Genomic DNA, 13,674 nt, shown 5'->3' on the forward strand with positions numbered 1-13,674 from the left:
GTTTTCTGAAATGGAAATTTGTTTCAACTTTTGTTCATTTGTTTTCTGAAATGGAAATGTGTCTCACAATTTGTTATAATGTTTTGTACTTCCCAGCCACTGTGCATCAAATTCAAAATGAGTGAATATTTGCAAAAAACAAAACCTGTTTATCTGTTTGAACATCAAATATCTTGTCTTTGTCCTGTATTCAATTGAATATAGGGTGAAAAGGATTTGCAAATAATTGCATTCTCTTATTTACGTTTTACACAATGTCGCAACTTCATTGGAATTGGGGTTTGTCATTGTCAGGACCCAAATAAAGGATGTAAGGCATTTTATTGATCCCCTAGCAGGCACACGATTCCTTGGCAAAGCGATTTTTGATTCATGTTTGTTGTAAATAATTAATGTAAAGTACTATGCAAAAACACTACAATTGCTGTTTTAATACTAAAACAGACAATGTTACATAATAGGTGTCCTCAGTTTACGGCAGAAGGCATGCTCAGTTACCACTGTACTTACTGTTTTTCATTTGATTACTTTATTTTTATGGCTGAGAAGTGTTTTTCATACAAATATTTACTGTAATTTTTACTTCTACCGCATTAGCGTAGGTAGTGATAGACTAAGGCACATTCCCACATCGCCACGGTAATCCATCATAAAACGCTGAACCCCTGTAAATAGAAAAAAACATTTCACGATATTTTGGTAAGGATCTGGATCAAGGTGCATATAGAGGAACTTATTTTCAGTTTGGAATCAACGCAACCATCCAGATCCCAGAAAATGATGTCACCGCTGGTCACTTTGTCCTCCTCCATCAACCAGGAAGTAGCCTGCTACCTAGCTTCACTCTTGGTAACAGTTTTGCCTTGGCAAAGGTCTGTACTTTACGATGCAACTCTGAGATGGAGATTCTTGTTATATAAAATGATTACAAGAGGTCCTCGGTTTACAACGGAATTCCATTCTTACGGTGGCAATACAACTCCAATTTTGATATAAGCTGGCATGTATCATACTCTATTACTAACCTATGCTAACGCAGTACTCACGTCACAATTAAAGCAACTCTTTGTATGAAAAACACATCACACACATCAACACATCAAGAACAGTAAGTCTGTCACTGAGCATGCCTTCTTGTGTCGCATGACCACGTATTATTAAATTTCTGTACAAATTAGTTCATTGCTCTTAGTTCATAACCCCAAAACCTCAAAACCCTGTATGTCATTACTGTCATAAACCGAAATCCCCCTGTATCACATTGCTAAAATTACAAGTGCAAAACCACATTTCCACTGCAGACCATCTATTCACGTCGACTTTCCACTTTGAAATACTGTAGCATCACAAGGAAATAGTGAAAACCACGCTGCATGGAACTCACAAGTTAGAACAAGATACGCTAACAAACATTAACGATGGAGAACGAGCACTTACTTTTAAGGAAGTCTTATTTCATTCACAATGAGAAAAGGGCAGGAGGAAAAACAAGGCGCTACAGCAAAGTGGAGACTGTGGAGGGTAATAATACTGCAACATCCAGCGTAAGGCACATCCGGAGGGTAAACTAACTTTGCTCGTACCTTGATATTTATTTTTGTAATTTCTAGCCTTATATCCTAAAATGACAGATTTCCTCAACCAATGAGCAACAAGTAGCGTTTTACATCACCCATACGGTGTGAGACCCTGGCTGACCAAATACTAGAACTGTCCATCCATCTACTATGGGCTAATCCCCATTAGAGTCATGGGTGAGCTGGAGCCTATTCCAGCTGCTGCACCTTGGACTGGTCTCCAGTCAATCACAGGACACTTCATTCAAATGAACATTCACATCTATGGGCAATTTAGAGTGTTCCATTAACCTTACATGCATGTTTTTGGGAATGTGGGAGGAGCCAAGAGTACCTGGAGAAAACCCATGGAAGCACGGCGAGAACATGCAAATTCCACACAGGAAGGCCGAAGATGATATTCGAACCCAAAACCTCAGAACTGTAAGGCAGATGCTATAACCACTAGACCACAGTGATATTTTTGGGACCCAGTTATTTGTAATTTGGGTTTTGAGCAGAAAATATTTGGAAAACCTTGCCTTTTACTGTCAGACTCGCATACAATCAAGTAGCAAATTGAGTGAATAAAAAGGGAATAGGAACACAGTGTTCCTAAATGAGTGTCCTGATAACATAATCAATGGTAGCAAATGAGATTGATGAGAGCGGAGCTCCTCAGATGGCGCGCACGTGGCAGCACCGCTGTGTGCTGTGCTGAATAGGGGTTCTATGGGTCAGTGGAGCAGCTGGTGACTGGGAGGAAGAACTTAACCAGCCCCTCTTTTGTGGATCAGCTGTGTCTGGCTGAGCTTTGTCATTCCAAATTGGGTTCCTTGCATCCAGAGCCCAGGGAGGTTTTGACATGTAAATGGAGGATTGAGATCTGCAAATCCCAATGATTACTCGCTAAAATGCTACAGGAACCCCCTAAAAATATGATAATACAATTCTCAGAGATGCTCAGTTGGTTTTAGTGTGTGTGTGTGTGTGTGTGCGTGTGTGTGTGTGCGTGCGTGCGTGTTGGCGGGTGGGTGGGTGGTTGAGGAGGACACATGCAGGCTCACCACAGACTGGAGTGTGCCTCATAGTCTGGAATTATGTTAATGCTTGAGCTTCCGTCTGGTCACCAAACAGTCTCCACCCTAATTGAATTACTTATGGATGATATGGGAAGTCGCTGTGTGGGCAGTGGCATTGAGAGTCTATGGGTCGTGATAGCCTATTAACATTACAAATTTGCACTAGAGTTGGTTAATTTAAGAGATTGTTTTTACCTAAAACCACTGCCTTACAATTAGGATGTAGTTAGTGTTGTTGTTGTTTTAGTTAGGTATTTTTGCAACGTTTCCAATGTGTGGGAATAGCAGAGGAATTCATGCTAGGATATCATTGCGTTATTTTGCCAATACCGCAACAATCGACATGCAATATTGGAAAACTGGCCTGCATGTAAGTAAAGAAGGGACGCCTTTTAATAAAAAAAATTTTTTTTTGAAGTTGTCATGGGCCGCAAGCATACTTAACGTTTCTGAATATAAAAATACACCTAAATACTATAATAATAATATATATATTATATATTAATATATATAATATAATAATATAAATCTGATATATCCAGTAATTAAACATGTTTTCATTGGTCTTTCCTTTATGCAGTTATGACACTACATGGAAACAAAGTGTCATGTTCATATGTGGGACAGACATGATATTGACATTTGACACTTGTTTATCCCTATTGTATTATAACTGAAACAATGCGATAGATACACTGTGGTACCTTTCCACCACTAGTAAACTTTTTTTTTTACATCAGAAGATCTTAAAAAATTAGACAATTTCATTTATAAAGGGCAAAACATCAATTCATATCTCGATAAACTATTAACCAATTAGAACAAAAACTCTGTATCCGGTGTCAGAAACTGTAATGTCAAACAAAATTGAATCTGGATTTGGTCCTATAATTAAACATTTTAATACATTTTATTACCTAGGCTCAAGAGGAAATTTTGGGATATGGATGATACTTTTCCTATAATCCATTCACTCGGTTCACGTTTAAAAAGGGACTTATTATGGAAAATTTACTTTTTAATGGCTTTAATTTTGGGGTCTTTGGAGTGCCTACCAATTCATCAAGTGTGGAAAACAATTAAATCTTTTGTTAGTTGACTATTTCTGAAAATGTGAGCTCCAGTGTAGGCACCAAAAAGCTTCCAGTTATCAGCAAATGTTCTCCAAAGTTATTTGCGTGGGGAAGGGGGTAATTGTGTTGGTGATGTAGCGTTTATTGGGGGACATCAGATTTTAGCTTAATTTAGAAGAAAACAATGAGTTGGAAGCGGCGCCTTCGTCACTTCCGAGTTATCGTAATTTTAAATTACAGCGTTATACATCAAGATCTTTGATAGATATGAGAGGCACCACGTCATATTTTTACAAGTTTAAAGTGAGGCGAAATGACGACAAACCTTTATCGTCAGTGTCTTACTGGAAGGTGGCTAAATTTTAGGAATTTTTAGTTCTAGACTTTCTAGAGGTTTCGTTCCGAACCCAATTACACATATAATCAATGCAAGTAGTGAATTTTATAGAAAATGTAATAATAAAAAGGGCTTTCTACAGGATAAAACGCAGACAAACACAAAACAAACAAGATATCTACGAACATTGCCAAAGGAAGGGATTTGTGACGTGAGATGAGCAGAATGGGCGTGTAGTGAATGCATATAATTGAGGACTCCTGGTCTCGTTAATATAAACCCAAATATGCACTAATCCATACTTTTAGTAGACCGCAATGTTGGACTTACGTGTCCGGAACACGTTTGAAGAAGGCGAGTCAGGCTCCCGAGTGTTTGGCCGGCCCGGTCCGCACCGGTAACAGGTGGATTCGACGGGAGGGAGGAATGGAAAAACAGGAGCAGCAGGAGGCCAATGAGTTCTCAGGCAGGACGTCTCAGGTGACGTCTCATCACCTGTCCAATACAGTCCCAACAGTGAAGCAGGGTGGTGGCAGCATCATGCTGTGGGGGTGTTTTTCAGCAGCAGGGACAGGACGACTGGTTCCAATCAAAGGAAAGATGAATGCGGCCAAGTACAGGGATATCCTAGACGAAAACCTTCTCCAGAGTGGTCAGAACCTCAGACTGGGCTGAAGATTCACCTTCAAAAAAGACAATGATCCTAAGCACACAGCTAAAAAACCGAAGGAGTGGCTTCAGAACAACTCTGTGACTGTTTTTGCCCAGCCAGAGCCCTGACTTAAACCCAATTGAGCATATCTGGAAAGACCTGAAGATGGCTGCCCACCAACGTTCACCATCCAACCTGACAGAACTGGAGAGGATCTGCAAGGAGGAATAGCAGATCCCCAAATCCAGGTGTGAAAAACTTGTTCCATCATTCCCAAAAAGACTCATGGCTGTATTAGCTCAAAAGGGTGCTTCTACTTAAATACTGAAGAAAGGGTCAGAATACTTATAGCTGTGATATTTGTTTTTCTTTTTTAATAAATCTGCAAAAATTTCAACAATTTTTTTTTTCTGTCAATATGGGGTGCTGTGTGTCCATGATTGTGGAAAAAAAATCACTTAAATTATTTTAGCAAATGGCTGCAATATAAAAAAAGAGTGAAAAATTTAAGGACTTTCCATACCCACTGTATGTGAACAACATGCATCGAACCCTCTGAATCATTGTAGAAATCAATTAAATGAACATGTTTTTAAAATCATCCAAAGCACTGACCAGCACGCAGCTATGCGTTGGGGTTGTAGAAACGAACGATCGTTCAATGACGATCAATGAAGTCTGCGAACATATTAAAGTCACCAGTGGGGTTTCACCATCTCATTCTGTATATCATAAGGGTATAGCGCTGATGCTGAGCTCAAAATACTTTTCTTGTCGTTCACAATGGTCGCTATGTCAGATTACAAGACATGGTTTCATAAATTCGTTATGTGTCTTGCCAAGAGGCCACACTAGTATGACACTGACCAGACCTCGCCCGTCACGGGCGTTTGGACACTTCATCACACTATTGGTCAATGTCTAGGAACAATCGTAGGACCATGTAGGACATGTCCCACTATGCGGAAAAACAAAAAAATCGGCAATCACTGATTATGTCGTACTACACGGGGTAACGACGCTTGACAGGGGACTCATAACTCAAATGATTGGCCACGAAAGGGAATGTGTCTGCAATGTGTCTGTCGGGTCCAAATCTGGCTATGTTCGTGTAGTCTGAGCTCAGCATAACGTTCAATGCTCTAGTCAAGCACGGATAACTCCGTCCTCTTCCACATATAGTGATGTCTCCATGTGAGACTATTTGTGCAGATTTGAAAGGAAATTAAATAAACCGCTTCGATTGGACAGGATTGAAGTCGGCCGTGGTGACGCCCACACCAGCGCAAACATCCCATTTTACATGCGCTCGGGGTATGCCGGTCCAGAAAATTACCAAAACCGGGTCTAGCCCACCACCTCGAAGAGTTACGCCAAGGACAGTGCTGAATTTGCACTAGTCATGAAAATAGAGCCCTATATCCACAATTGCGTACTTGTTTTCAGCAATTATATTCAAGCGTGTATAATGTATTCAATCTTTCAATTCACTTTACATAGGTTTAAGTGTGCAGTTTTTCTTTATCCTTTGTGTATTTTGACCTAAGCGAGATCTTTATCAATTGTGGGAAAAAAACATGGTACACCATGCAAGAGGTCTGCGCTCTTGAAGCGTTCTTGTTTTAAAGCTAAAATTACTACATATAGTTGCTTTAAATGTCCACGGGGAAAAAGCAACTGCTCAGTATTGTTTTTGTTGCGCTAGTGTGTCATTAACTACATTGTGTGCACCACGTTGTCCACAATCTAGTGCAAAGAGGCAAATCTGTGAAATTAGATTGAGGTGCAGTAAAATGTAACTTTACAGGAAAAGTAAAGAGAGAGTTATTCTATGCAATACAAATTGCTCTTTATTCTATAATCATTGTTCCTAGTTAGCCTTTGTTCAGAGTTTAGATTTATTTTGAATTGGTTTAAAAATCTCTTGTGACCTCCTCATTGGCTGCTCACAGACAAAACATCTGCTGATGTTATTCAGGTCAAGAAATACTTGCCCACTAGGTGCACTTGAGGATAAACTAAGAACTAGAACGGGACTCAGAGCACAGACCCCTGCCAAGGCCAAATAATCCTAGTTTAGATCAGTACACTGTCATAGATAACGTCATACATCTGTCTGACTTGTGACATTAAGATTTGTTGTTATTCATTGAGAAATTGAGGGAAATGTTGGAAACTAATATTATTATGAATGATTATCTGGTAATCTTGACCAAAGTAAAAACCAAACAGGCTCTGTTTTGGCCGTGCACAATTCTTCCAAAAAGTTCTGTGAAAATATTTGTTTGGATAATCCTGCTAGACCACAATCAAGCAATGATAAAAACATGATCTCCTCGGTGGAGGTATCGCAGCTTTTCTCATATTATGTAGAGTATTTTGATATGTTGAATCAGAAATTCGAAATTTTTTTAGTACAGTGGAACCTCGATAAAACGGACCCCGATGTAACAGACATCGGATAAAACGGACCATTGCTACTGAACAATGTGTCCAAAAATAGTTTCCATTTGTCACTTAAAATGCTGTCAACAAAGTCTATTAGTTCCAGAATTGTCCGCTGTTGTTTGCTGGAGCTGTGGCGCAATGCAGGCAGAGAATGAGACAGACGTATTTCCGGGTCACAGATATACAATATTACTAGATCTAATTCCGAAAGACGTGCCTCGTGGTGGCCATGTTGAATTTGGGGCATTGACGTGGCGGCCATGCGACGATGGTTATAGCTATTGTCTATTGTACATAGAGCAGATAGAGAGCAGCATGGCTGTGGTGTTAACTCTGAGTACAAAAGTCTGGAACATGCTATTTTTGGTACAGTAACAGTTTCTTTTGTCAAGCCATTCGCCTTTGGGACTAGGAAGCACACTAATTCTTCGTGGCTCATGAAAGCGACTCGCCTATGATCAGTGGAGAGGCCAGTCCTATTTTGGGTGGGGTCATATATATATATACATATATACATATATATATATAAATATATATATATATATATATATATATATATGGGACAGAAAACGATTACATGCCCTGCAAAAACTAAAAATCTTACCGAGAATATTTTATTTCGTAAAGAAGAAAAAAAATGATTTAAAAATATAAAAAAACTTACTCCCCTGGCAAACCTTTTTGTCTACTTATTTCAAGTAAAAATAAATTTGAAACAAGTGAAAATTGTCTAAAAGTAAGGTAATGAGTCTTATTTTATTTTTATTTTTTTTAGATTTTCAGTATTTGCAGTGTGTGTGTTTATTTTCAGTAAAAAAAAACAAAAAAAACACTGGCAGTATCATGTTGCTTTCATTGCAATAACTACATGTGCTGAATCTAGTTAAATGCTAGTTTACGACAGGACACCTTATAAAACACTTTTTGCAAATGTCTGCTTTTCAATAGATGGACATACGATGTATTTTTTAAAGTCAGCCAGGTGTAGGTGAGTGACTGTAAAAAAACAAAAACATTATTGCATTATAATGAGTTTGTCTACATTTCTTTTTTTGTGTAGTTGTTATATAGTATATACTACATTTCGACGAAATACTCATTGTATTCATACTGTTACAAAAGGTCTGTGCTTTTCTGACAATAAAACAGACTTTTATTATGTATTGAATAAATAGATATACAATAATAATAATAATAATAATAAATAATTTTACTGTTGTACTACATTTTGATTTTATTTAGAAAAATTCTATTGTTTTTGTTTTTACGTGTACTTATGTACCTATGGAGCATATTCAATGGGGGGAAAAGCTGTTATTTAACCAAATATTTTTAAATAATACATTTTAGACCTGTAATTCCAGTTCCATGATATCATGAAACCACAATATTTTTGCTCACGGTTATAATAGAAATAAAAGAATAAAAGAGTTTGATACCAGCCCATGCCTAATTTATAACCTTCATATGACATTCCCTTTTCTTTGGCTTTTTGGTGACACATCACCATTCATATAACCCTAACCCTGTTTTCCCTCATTAGGGCCAGGGGTGAGCCAGAAATGAACCCTACTGACTTTGGATGAGAGGTGGGGTACACCCTGAACTGGTCGCCTTCGATTACAGGGCGCATATAGACAAACAAGAATTCACACGATCACATTCACAATTTAGAGTCTTCAGTGAACCTATCATGCATGTTTTCGGAATGTGGGAGGGGTACCCAGAGAAAACCCACGCAAACACGGGAGACCACACAAACTTCACACAGCAGTGCCCGAGCTGAGATTCAAACCCATAACCTCTCGTTAACCTTTTGACTATGAGATAGACCTACTAACTGTCATGGTCTGTGTTTTGGTTTGGGTTGTCTTTGGTTTTGTTCCATGTTTTCCTGTGTTCCATGTTTGTCGTGTGCTCATTAAGTTGTTGTGTCCACCTGTTCTCGTCTACTTTGTGTCCACCAATCAGCTCTCTCCAGCCACTCGTGTCTTGTCCAGGTGTTCCTCGTTGTCTCGTCTATCTGTTTGTATTTAGTTCCCTGGTTTCTTTCAGTTCTTGTCGGTTCATTGTCATTGTCACATGTCTTTGCCATGTCATAGTCGTCAGTTGTCTTTATGATTGCGGTATGTCATTGTCAGGTGTCATTTTTCCTTTCTATTCCACGTCTTACTCACAGGTCATAGTTTGTTTCCAGTTTTAGATATTCAAGTGTTTCTTTGTTACTTTGGTTTGGTATCTGTTGTGGGACTTTGTTCAGTTTTTCCCTTTTTGAAGATTAAATATTATTTTGAGACTCCCGCACTCCTGCCTTGCCTCCCTGCTTCCCTGCAATTGGGTCCACCATGTTCTTGCCTTGCGTTACTCGCCCTCGCCCTAACCACGTACGTGACAACTAACCATGATTCCAACATGCGACCTCTAAATTTAACATAAATTGTTTTCTTATTTCATACAGTCTGGCATGTGCATGAGGCACATTTGGGTCTTGGTTGTCATTTTTCAAGGTGAAATGTCAGTTGTTGTTTTTTTTTTATTTAACAGTGTTTAACCTATGTCTACACCTGAATAACCTAAAACAATAAGCCTATGAAGCAAAATTTTGAGCCTGGAACTGATCACAGGAAATCTTCGATATACGACAAAGTTCCATTGCTATGGTTTCAAATTTGTACCCAACTTGGAATATGCTGTAGTCAATCTCTAACCTACGCTAATGCAGCAGTAAAGTCCCAATTTAAGTATTTGTATGAAAACTACTTCTGGGCCATAAATATAAAACAAATGACAAACATCCGGTGTGACATATTGTACCATATGATAATGTGTTCTTACGCCGCGTACGGTTTATAATCTCAAAATGTAAATCGAGCAGCCCTTTTTTTCCCTCTTTCCTTGGGAAAAACTATATTTAAAAAAAAAAAAAAAAAAACAGAGATAAACAAATGTCCCCGAATGGCGTGTGTTTGAACTCCGAGGGTTAAAATGTAACAACAACAAAAAAATTCTTTCTGAAGCAAACCTCTTATGATCATAATGCTGGCATGCAAAGACACAACACTCTCTTCTTGTTTGGAGACAATTCATGTCTTTAATATGGTCAAACAGAGCACTGCACAAACTAGTTATTCTATTTCTGCATAAGTAAACCCTTGGGGCATTGCTGTATCGCCGCCATTGCCAAACTAACTGTCCATTCACCTAAGACAAACAGTAGAAAACAAACACATAGAAAGCAACCACCACAACCTTTGATCACTTCGGTAGCTCAATAAAATGACGCTTATGGCCAGACAGCAACGCCCCGGAGAGAGGGCCCTGCATGCACATCTGTGTGGCACATGTGTGCAAGGGGTTGTAAAACAGCCGACACCTCCAGCATGTTCACTGAGCAGGAGACGTTGTGCCCATATGAAGCTAAAACGCAGCTTTAACCGAGAGAGCAAACAAACAAGAATAACTGTGCATTCGGCCCATCGCCATGGCTCCAAACATAACACTCTTACACAAACACTGCCCTCAATAATGCAAATCACCCATGTGGAGCATATATCTGCTTCGAGACACACACACACACACACACGAAGTAATATTTGTTCCATTCAGGCTACTGTAGCCTGCAGGGATAAACGCTAAGCCCCCTGGCTTGCAAGGTAGCTACTAAATGCAGTATTGTGAGAGACTCAGAAAGTCCCTCTGTTACTGTCAGCTGTCTTAGGCAAAGCACACACAAAAAGGACACGACAAGATACATGTAAACAGGGACTTACTCATATTGCATGTACAGCCTATTATCTAAGGATCCGGGCAGCGCAATAAAGCAGCAATGGCTGCCTGTGACACAGTACTTTGCTTCCAGGCTGCCCTACTTTCTGAGTGTAGTTGATGACTTGGATATGTGCTCTGAATGGCCACTTATTGCTGTTCTTTTTATTTTTTATTTTTTGCTGGTGATGAGAGAAAATCAAGTGGCCCTACAATTGAGAACAGGGAACAGAGAAATGCTGTGTGCACATGTCAGACGGTGCAAAAAACGTATGGCAGAGAAGACAGCGGTGATTTGTTTTAATCATCAGCGGCACAACAAACAGACTAATGTTTGCACAATGTAAAGCCAGCGATCATACACATCTGATAACAATCACACACAACTAATGGCGGTCTACATTTACTGGACATGCACACAGTATTAGCTGTGCTACAACTATAGTTCCGCGATTGCATTGAATTGGAATTATCTTTATTATTCTTTGATAAAAATTATCTTTATTATTCTTTGATAAACACCTACAGGGGTGCCTTGACCTATGAGTTTAATTTGTTCTGTGACTGAGCTAGTAACTCAAAACACTCAAATCTGAAATCATCTTTCCCCATTAAAATGACTGGAGTTACCATTAATCCGTTCTAGCCTTCCAAAAAATAGAAAACAAATTTTGTAACGTGTTCTTTATTTAGAAAAATCGCACTAGGGGAGTAGGGGAGTTTAGTTAGAGAAGAGGGACATAGCTGCTGTGATGCTTAATTTTCTACCTGAGATTGTGTTTGGACTACAGTACGTTTTTTTTTTGTTTTAATGTGTCATTAAAAAAGACCATTCAAGCAACAGGTTTTTCCTCATGCTTTTGAGAATGTACAGTGAAAGCAACAGCTGGCTAATAGTGTGTACTAAACGGGTGACAACAATGGGGAAATGTCAGTATTTTGAGGGTAATAGTTTGCAGCAACCTACTGTACTGGTGGGGAAGGAGGGGGGGGGGGTCGTTCCATTTTTGGAACAGTGAATTTAGTTCAGAATTTCGAATTATGAATTTAGGAACTGAACGAGTTTGTTTTTGGAACGGTGAACTGAACTTTGAAGCAGTTCGCATATCTTGACAACTAACATGACATGGTATTAATAATGTTCTGTGTTCGACTGTTATGACATCTCCGTAGTTAGTTGTTTTCATTGGTAATCATTACTGGAAATGATTCATTTTCAATCTCAACATTATTCCCACTTTCCAGTGGTACAACTACATTTGATGGGCTGTGATACATGCAGGGGTTCCTCGGTTTAGGACGGCCCGACATATGCGAAGTAAAGGTTTCATACTGTGCGTAATGAACTAATTTGCGCAGTGGCGTAAGAATAGGTCATCATGCAGCACTACAAGGTACGATCAGTTACCGGAGGCGTACAGTGTTCGCCTCCGGTATATCATTTGCGTCCTTTGCTGTACTGCTGTTTGTTAAAGCCATAATTTTTTGCATTGCAGATTGCAGTTGCTTTTCTGTTATTTATTGAAGCAGGCAGAACAGTAAAACAGTGAGCATTTACGCAGAAGCTGTTGTGGGCCACAGTTCTCGCCAGCCACTCACATACAGATTTACTCACATCACATGTCTCCAACCACTCTTAAAGGCAAATGTATGAAATGAACTAAGACAATACAATACGTACAGTATTTTCGATACATTTTATCCATGCAATGTGTTTTAACAGTGTGATTTAATACGTTTAGGTGTGTTTTGATGGTTTTAATGGGTTTAAAGCATGTGGGGGTAAAATTATAAAGATATTTACACTGAATGGTCATTCTATAGCACAGATTTTCAACTATTGTGAGGGAGTCTGGAATGTATCCCCCGCAATAAACTGGAGTTCACTGTACGCTGTCATTTGGTTTTATATTTACAGCCTCGAAGTGTTTTGCCATGAGAACATTTTCTGTATTTATGACTTTACTACGATGTTACTGTAGTTTAGTGATAAACTACAGTGCGCCTGACCTTCGTACGAAAGGAAAAAAAGTTCTGACTGTGAGGCTGTTATGCACCTCAAGGCACATCCTTGGTGTTTTTTTCCCACTGGTATTCAGTATTTCTGGAAATTCTTCACTTCCAGTCTCAATGTTGTGCCCATGTTTTCAGTGGTACTGCTATTTCTGGTTGGCAGAGGAATATGGATGAGGACAAAGTATGGACAGAAGGCTCCGTGCGTATTTAATGTAGAACACAAATTTGGCTCAACTCAGTGATTTTCTTTTGTGTCATGTACAGGTACTGCTTGATTCCGTAGGAGCCCGAGTAAAGGTGTTTTTGTTTTTTTAGGTGGATGAAGATAGCGAGCAGATAATGACCTCAGCTTCCATCTGTTGGGCACCGTGGGGCGGAGACACCTTCAACCTGCCACCGGTCGCTTGCCACCACAATCTGTCGCTCCCCATCGTCCTGGTGACATCTGCTTTTGGGTGACTGAGAGATGAATGCATGCACCATCCCGCACTGGGCTTAGAACATACGTCACGCAGGCCAATAGGCGCACACACAAACACGCACGCCATCACTGCGGCACAGATGGCCACGGGCACACAACTGTGGAGATTACAATCTAAGCATTCTCCGTTCCCTCTAACCACTCAATAACATGGACATGGTTTCACAACAGATTTGTTGCACTGTTATGTTTTTTCATATTCCTCAAAAGTGGTCCTCTAGAAATGTTTCATTGTTGTGACTAACATTTGCAACACACCCACAA

The 13,674-nt window shown here is 39.4% G+C and overlaps 1 protein-coding gene across 5 annotated transcripts in view; it reads left to right on the forward strand.

Moving 5' to 3' along the window:
* The window catches only part of ctps1b (CTP synthase 1b), a 112,020-nt gene that overhangs the window by 44,596 nt on the left and 53,750 nt on the right, over nt 1–13,674 (forward strand). For 4 of the 5 annotated variants that reach the window (XM_061674252.1, XM_061674250.1, XM_061674253.1 and 1 more), the window contains one exon: nt 13,245–13,384. The gene's annotated coding sequence lies outside the window, so the exon portion shown is untranslated. Of the gene's footprint in view, nt 1–13,058; nt 13,129–13,244; nt 13,385–13,674 lie in introns of those variants that run through there. The other variant, XM_061674254.1, reaches the window with a different exon arrangement.

This window comes from Phycodurus eques, chromosome 4 (assembly GCF_024500275.1).
Source record: "Phycodurus eques isolate BA_2022a chromosome 4, UOR_Pequ_1.1, whole genome shotgun sequence".
In the NCBI taxonomy this organism is placed as follows: domain Eukaryota; kingdom Metazoa; phylum Chordata; class Actinopteri; order Syngnathiformes; family Syngnathidae; genus Phycodurus; species Phycodurus eques.